Genomic DNA, 7,933 nt, shown 5'->3' with positions numbered 1-7,933 from the left:
TTTTCTTATCTCGACTTCTTTTCTTTCAACGAACTCTCGTAGAAGGTGAAATCTACGAAGTACATGCTTGACTCTCTGGTGGTGTCTAGGCTCCTTTGCCTGTGCAATAGCTCCGTTATTGTCACAATACAGGGCTATTGGCCCTTTAATGGAGGGGACTACACCAAGTTCACCTATGAACTTCCTTAGCCATATAGCTTCCTTTGCTGCTTCATGTGCAGCAATGTACTCCGCTTCAGTTGTAGAATCCGCAATGGTGCTTTGCTTAGCACTTTTCCAGCTTACTGCTCCTCCGTTGAGGCAGAAGACAAAGCCAGGCTGTGATCTGAAATCATCTTTGTCGGTTTGGAAACTTGCGTCCGTATAGCCTTTAACAATTAATTCATCATCTCCACCATAGACCAGGAAGTCATCTTTGTGCCTTTTCAGGTACTTCAGAATATTCTTGGCAGCAGTCCAATGCGCCTCTCCTGGGTCTGACTGGTATCTGCTCGTAGCACTGAGTGCGTACGTAACATCCGGGCGTGTACATATCATAGCATACATTATTGAACCAATCAATGATGCATATGGAATCCCATTCATTCGTCTACGCTCATCAAGTGTTTTTGGGCACTGAGTCTTGCTTAGAGTCATTCCATGAGACATGGGTAGGTAGCCTCGCTTGGAGTCCGCCATCTTGAACCTATCAAGCACCTTATTGATATAAGTGCTTTGACTAAGTCCAATCATCCTTTTAGATCTATCTCTGTAAATCTTGATGCCCTATATGTACTGTGCTTCTTCTAGATCTTTCATAGAAAAACATTTCCCAAGCCAAATCTTGACAGAGTTCAACATAGGAATGTCATTTCCGATAAGTAATATGTCGTCGACATATAATACTAGGAAAGCAATTTTGCTCCCACTGACTTTCTTGTATACACAAGATTCGTCTGCGTTCTTGATGAAACCAAAGTCACTGACTGCTTCATCAAAACGTATATTCCAGCTCCTGGATGCCTGCTTCAATCCGTAGATTGACTTCTTTAGCTTGCATACCTTTTTAGCATTCTTTGGATCCTCAAAACCTTCAGGCTGTGTCATAAACACAGTTTCTGTTAAAACGCCGTTTAAGAAAGCAGTTTTGACATCCATCTGCCATATTTCGTAATCGTAATATGCAGCGATTGCTAACATTATCAGAATAGACTTTAGCATTGCAACTGGTGAAAAGGTTTCATCGTAATCCACACCGTGGACTTGCCTGTAACCTTTTGCAACCAATCTAGCTTTGAAAACTTCAAGTTTCCCTTCCTTGTCCTTTTTTTCAGTTTGAAAACCCATTTGCTTCCAATGGCTTGGTAGCCATCTGGCAAATCGACCAAATCCCATACTTGGTTTTCAGACATGGAGTCTAATTCAGATTGCATGGCTTCTTGCCATTGCTTGGAGCTAGGGCTCGTCATAGCTTGTTTGTAAGTCGCAGGTTCATCACTTTCAAGTAATAGAACGTCATAGCTCTCGTTCGTCAAAATACCTAAGTACCTTTCCGGTTGAGATCTATATCTTTGCGATCTACGCGGGGTAACATTTCTAGTTTGACCATGATTCTCACCAGATTCTTCTAAAGATCTCTGAGTTTCATCCTGAATGTCATCTTGAGCATTCTCTAGAGTTTGTTGTTCGACTCGAATTTCTTCGAGGTCTACTTTTCTCCCACTTGTCATTTTGGAAATGTGATCTTTCTCCAAAAAGACACCATCTCGAGCAACAAACACCTTGTTCTCAGATGTATTGTAGAAGTAATACCCCTTTGTTTCCTTTGGATAGCCCACAAGGATACATTTGTCAGATTTTGGATGAAGTTTGTCTGAAATTAATCGTTTGACGTATACTTCACATCCCCAAATCTTAAGAAAAGACACATTTGGAGGCTTTCCAAACCATAATTCGTATGGAGTCTTTTCGACAGCTTTAGACGGAGCTCTATTTATAGTGAGTGCAGCTGTATTTAGTGCATGTCCCCAAAATTCTAATGGAAGTTCGGCCTGAACCATCATTGACCTGACCATGTCCAGCAAGGTTCTGTTCCTCCGTTCTGACACACCGTTCCATTGTGGTGTTCCAGGAGGAGTCAATTCTGATAGAATTCCACATTCTTTCAGATGGTCATCAAATTCATAGCTCAGATATTCACCGCCTCTATCAGACCGCAGTGCCTTAATCTTCTTGCCTAATTGATTCTCTACTTCACTCTGAAATTCCTTGAATTTGTCAAAGGATTCAGACTTATGCTTCATTAGGTAGACATAACCATACCTACTGAAGTCATCAGTAAAAGTGATAAAGTAGCTGAAACCACCTCTAGCATTTGTACTCATTGGTCCACATACATCTGTATGGATTAAACCCAATAGTTCATTTGCTCTTTCTCCAACTTTAGAGAAAGGTTGCTTTGTCATTTTGCCAAGTAAACATGATTCGCATTTACCATAATCCTCTAAGTCAAATGGTTCTAGAATTCCTTCCTTTTGAAGTCTTTCTAAGCGTTTCAAGTTTATATGGCCTAATCGACAATGCCACAGATAGGTGAGATCTGAATCATCCTTTTTGGCCTTTTTGGTATTTATGTTATATACTTGTTTGTCGTGATCTAATAAATAAAGTCCATTGACTAATCTAGCAGATCCATAAAACATCTCTTTAACACTACTACAAAAATAGGCAAAGAGACCCGTCCAAATATGCATAAGAGACCTCCTCTGGACAGGTCTCTATCTCAGAGGTCTCTTTGATAAAGAGACCCCCTCATTAAAGGGGGTCTCTTATTAATAAAGAAAAGACCCTTTATCAGAGAAAGGGGGTCTATTTTCCTAGCAACTCTAAAAATAATTTAATAGAAGAACAGACCCATCATTAAAGAAATGGGGTCTCTTTGATAAATAAAAAAGACCCACCATCAGAGAAATGGGGTCTCTTTGTTAGAAAAATTCAAACCCTATATTGAAGAAAGGGGGTCTCTTTGACATTTTAAATTTTTTTTTATTTTGAAAATCGAAAGACCTATGCTTATAGATAACGGGTCTCTTTTCAGCTATATTTTAAATAAAAAAAAAAAACAGTAGCGCACACACACACCAAAAGGGAAGCATCAAAACAAAATTACCATAATAATTAGTATTATATACAATATTTTACAACAAAAATTTAGAACTAAACACATATAAAATTAAGTCCTGCTACAACTATAGCATTAAACCATTTCATACGACCACCTACATTTTTCTAAGTTGTGTCTTTATGCTCCGTGAAATATCACCCAAAGCATCCCCTCAAAAAAAAAATCACCCAAAGCATGATTCTAACGTAACACGCTCCAACATATGTGTCAAATCCACATCACGCCCTTGATCTCATCAATATTAGTTGGAGTAGGCACCGGGAGCTCGAACAAATAACTACAAGACAACTAAAGCACGTGAGAGAGAGCCCAAGGATAACAACTTTAGAAGTCATAATCACAAAGCATAATGTCACTAATTCACAAGTCAAAGTTGTGCAAAACAACATGAAGAAACTCGGATTAAGAACGCAGAACAAGACAAGCTGATAAGCACAAAATTGCCCATGAACGGCAAATCAGCAAGAACCAACACTATTTTGACCACCACAGAATTTACTCTGAATAGCAGATATATCTTGCAGGACTTAAATTTCAGAAGATTAAATTTCAGACAGCACAGTAAATACAGAAAATTAACGAACAAAACTTCATTTTATTTCCACCAAATTTTATCCAGATAATCAAAGTTACAACTTATGAAAGACAATTTCTGTCTGAACCCTTAACACGATTGTTCAAAATTATGATCTCATGAATATCAACAACCACAGTGAATCAAGCAGGAACTTTTGATGATAACAAGCGATGAACCATCAGTTTTTTGTACAAAAACAGTGATCACAAGTTCACAACATAAAGTAGCAAAGCAGACATCAAGCTATCAGCCCCAGACTCCTAGTAAGCTCTTCAAACCAGAACTTCAAATCAGGACTTTGCATACCAGGTTCGAGGCTATATATCGTTCCAATGGAGAGTATATAATTACCTGGAAAGTATGTTGATCCATTGATCCATGCAAGCTAATGAGATATGTCAAGGTCCAGTGGTCCACAATCCTTCACAATGCAGAATTGTTCCTTCAGTCTTGCCAAATTGAAGTTATTTCTAAAATTCTAAATGACATGCATCGCTTTCATGAAGAAAGTAGACCAAATAAGAGTCAGAACCATTATTGCCATAAAAGGATACTTCTACTTCTAAGGCGCAATGCACAAAACTGCTGCTAAGTGCTAACACCTCAAGCAATCAGACCTATACACTACCACCAACAGAACCAGTTCCAAACACATAGTTGTTGACAGAAACCCAAGACTCTACATTCATTCGTGTACTGAATAAAGAATAAACGCAGGAAAAAACCACACAAAACAAACCCCAACATAAACTAAGCCCTCTAAAGTCTAAACAACTGAAAGCAACATAGATTTACTTTGACTCAAGGCCTAGAAAGTTATAAAGTTCTTAAGAATAAGACTATTCTAGGAGCAAAACTCAATACCAATGAATTGAAGTAACTAATAAGACTTCTTATAAATATATATCAACAACAGGCTCTGCACTCCGCATTTGTGATATTGTTCAATTGATGAATTCCTTGTTACACCAATGCTCAAGAAAGAAAGACCAAGATGAATGCCAACTAGGCAACTACAATTTCTGATGTTAAGGGAAGCTCCTTCTCTAACAAAATTTTGGCATTCAAGTACGCCATTAGTAATGGTGACATTAACAATGTAATTTTCTAAACAAGGCATAATCAAATACTCGTAAAAAATTCATGAAAAAACAAATGCCTGCGGCTGTAAGGCTCTGAGTTACGGCCACTTTATGGGAATGTCTACTTGTGATGTTATTTTTACTGAAACTGATCAAATTTCAGCTTGATTATACCTGTTTCCTGAAAACTAAAACTGAACATCATTCTGCCCAATTCAGCTATTTCAACTTGATTATACCTGGTTCCTGAAAACTAAAACTGAACACCAATCTGCTCAACATAAGGTTTATTTTTATTGCTCATTAACTTTTTCACTTTTTAAAAAAAGATACAAAAAGAAAGTAAACTAATTTCTGTTAATTATGAGAATGTTATATACTGGTGTAAACAGAAGGGACGCGCTGAAGTCTAAGAGATTTTAATTATGCCCGAATAATCTCTATCATATGAGACTCAAGTAACAAAGAATTCTGACTAATCTCAAGTCTTTAGAAGCTGCACAACTTGGGCTGATTGTACTAAAACCATTTTAACACACAAAATCAAGCAGGAACATCATTCGTAATCTTATCATAAGTATCGTCATGAACAAAAACCAAAACAAAAACCCTACCATACAAAGTCAATATCAAATCCAATTAAAAATATACAAATTTACAATCTTCAATGATACCAAATTATACGAAAAAATATCTAATTTTTACCTCACTTCAAACTTCCAAATCAAATTAACATGTATGTACAATAGCTGCCAATCAACCAAATTTCATACGCCTGTATAAAAATCAGATTATCAAGCAAACACGTTCAAGAACAAACTAATTACTAAATAATATATTTAAAAAACCTTAGAAACCAAATCAAATTCATGGCGGAAAAAAAAACATGAAAAATAAAGTGCAGATATACCTTGCTCTGTTAGTTGTTGTTTGAGCTCCGCGACTTACTCACCATACGAAACCTCCAAGGTTGATAAACTTTACAATGGAAAAATTGGAAACTATTGTATGAATTAAAGTCGGAAATTGAAATTTATATTTCGAAAATTAGGGTTCTTTTATTCAATTTCGATGAGCTGCAGAAATTGGTGATCTGCAAGAATATAAATTGGGGATTTCGATTGAGAATAACGGAGTGAGAAGTTTGAGAGATGAATGAATTCTCTGCGAATTTAATCAGATCTGAAATTGAGGTATTTGGGGTTTTATTTTCGCTGTACAGGGAAGGGAGAGAGAAGTAGGGGTTATGATTTCTGACCTTCTAATAATAATTTAATTGAGGAGCAGACCTGTTATAGGAGATAACGGGTCTCTTCATTTTTTATTAGTGGACCCCGCCTCTACGAGAAATCTCCTTTCTAAGCTAACGGGTCTCTTTTTTGCGCCCAGATAACATAAGAGACCTCTGATTTGTATCACGAGGTCTTATTAAGTAAAGAGACCCGTTAAGTACTCTAATGGATCTGTTTTTTTAGGTCTCTTTGGACATTTTTGTAGTAGTGTAAAATAAAACGAACAACTATTGTCTTTTATTAAAAAGGAAAATCCCTTAGCATCTAAGCAAGAAACTGAAATGATGTTTTTAGTAAGACTTGGAACATGGAAACATTCTTCCAGTTCCAAAACTAGCCCGGAGGGCAACGACAAATAGTAAGTTCCTACAGCTAATGCAGCAATCCGTGCTCCATTTCCCACTCGTAGGTCGACTTCACCCTTGCTTAACTTTCTACTTCTTCTTAGTCCCTGTGGATTGGAACATAAGTGTGAGCCACAACCTGTATCTAATACCCAAGAAGTTGAATTAGCAAGTATACAGTCTATAACGAAAATACCTGAAGATGGAACGACTGTTCCGTTCTTCTTATCTTCCTTTAGCTTTGGACATTCTCTTTTGTAATGGCCTATTCCATCACAATAAAGACAGCTTGATGTGGACTTGTCCTGCTTTGATGTAGCATTGCCCTTGGACTTTCCACTTTTCTTGAACGGTCTCCTTCTAGCCTTGAGTAAATCTTTGGCTTCACAGTCCAGTATTATTTCAGCCTTTCTGACAAGGTGAACAAATTCTGCAACTGTTTCTTCTCTTGGTTCACTTAGGTATAGTTGCTTGAAGCGACCAAACCCACTGTGTAGTGAATTGAGCAAGATAGAGACTTCCATCCTTTCGCTTATTGGTGTTCCTAGTAGACTTAGGCGATCAAAGTATGAACGCATAAGATCCACATGGAACCTCAGTGGGACGCCTACCCTCTGTTTAGTGCGAAGGAGCTGAACATGTGTTTCTTGGACCTCCATCCTATAACACCTGTTGGGAGAACTAACCTTTAGACCAGACATTGATTCAATCAACTCATGGACGTTCAGGTCCCTGTCCTCCGTGCTTCCACGACAGATATCCCTCAGATTCTTGATGAGCGTAAAAGGTTCATAGGCTACAAACCTTCTAGCCCAATCATCAGGGATATTGTTCAGCATGAGACTCATAACCTTTTTGAGATCCGCATCCCAGGCGTAAAATCTCTCAGGGGTCATGTCTCTGGCATAGTAGCTTGGCATGGGATGTGATAGTACATACTCAAGTCCATTGAGTTTGAGTATTTCAACTAGCTTAGCTTCCCATTCAAGAAAATTTGCCAGGTTCAGCTTGACCATAAGCTCAGAACCCATGATGATGTTTTGATTGTTGTTTGCCATATTAAAAACTACAATTGAAAAGAATAAACAAATAAATAACCATTCACAGTTTCTCTTAATAAACTTAAATCCTAGGATACATGCATAATTCAATGTTTATTAAGCATTTTATTCAAGTTATTTGTTCCGGCAGGTGTGAATAAAATGATTCCAAGATCCTAAAATCATTGAAGAACTAAGCACAGTTTGTCGACTTAATCCTAGAACATCTTAGGTAAGCAAAAGCCTTTTGCTAATAGTCTAGAAACTATTCTTGGTTGATAGGTACGTTTAAGAACTTATTAGGTAAACCTATCGATTTTGCCACGACATAAAAGGACTCCTTACTTATATCGTTGAGTTTCACCAAAACTAACATGTACTCACAATTATTTGTGTACCTTGCCCCTTTAGGACCAATAAGTAACACCTCGCTGA

General features: G+C 37.5%; 1 long non-coding RNA gene across 1 annotated transcript; it reads right to left on the bottom strand.

The window, feature by feature from the left end:
* Positions 1-2,952: 2,952 nt before the first annotated feature.
* LOC130459966 (uncharacterized) lies at positions 2,953-5,556 on the bottom strand. The gene is made up of 3 exons (XR_008919740.1): positions 5,528-5,556; positions 4,092-4,161; positions 2,953-3,440 (listed from the first exon to the last, which is right to left on the bottom strand). It is a non-coding gene; the product is annotated as an uncharacterized lncRNA (long non-coding RNA).
* Between the last annotated feature and the right edge of the window lie 2,377 nt (positions 5,557-7,933).

Source organism: Spinacia oleracea, chromosome 4, assembly GCF_020520425.1.
Source record: "Spinacia oleracea cultivar Varoflay chromosome 4, BTI_SOV_V1, whole genome shotgun sequence".
Classification (NCBI taxonomy): domain Eukaryota; kingdom Viridiplantae; phylum Streptophyta; class Magnoliopsida; order Caryophyllales; family Amaranthaceae; genus Spinacia; species Spinacia oleracea.
The sequence above is the reverse complement of the archived record's forward strand: the minus strand, read 5'-3'. Positions and strand labels throughout refer to the sequence as shown.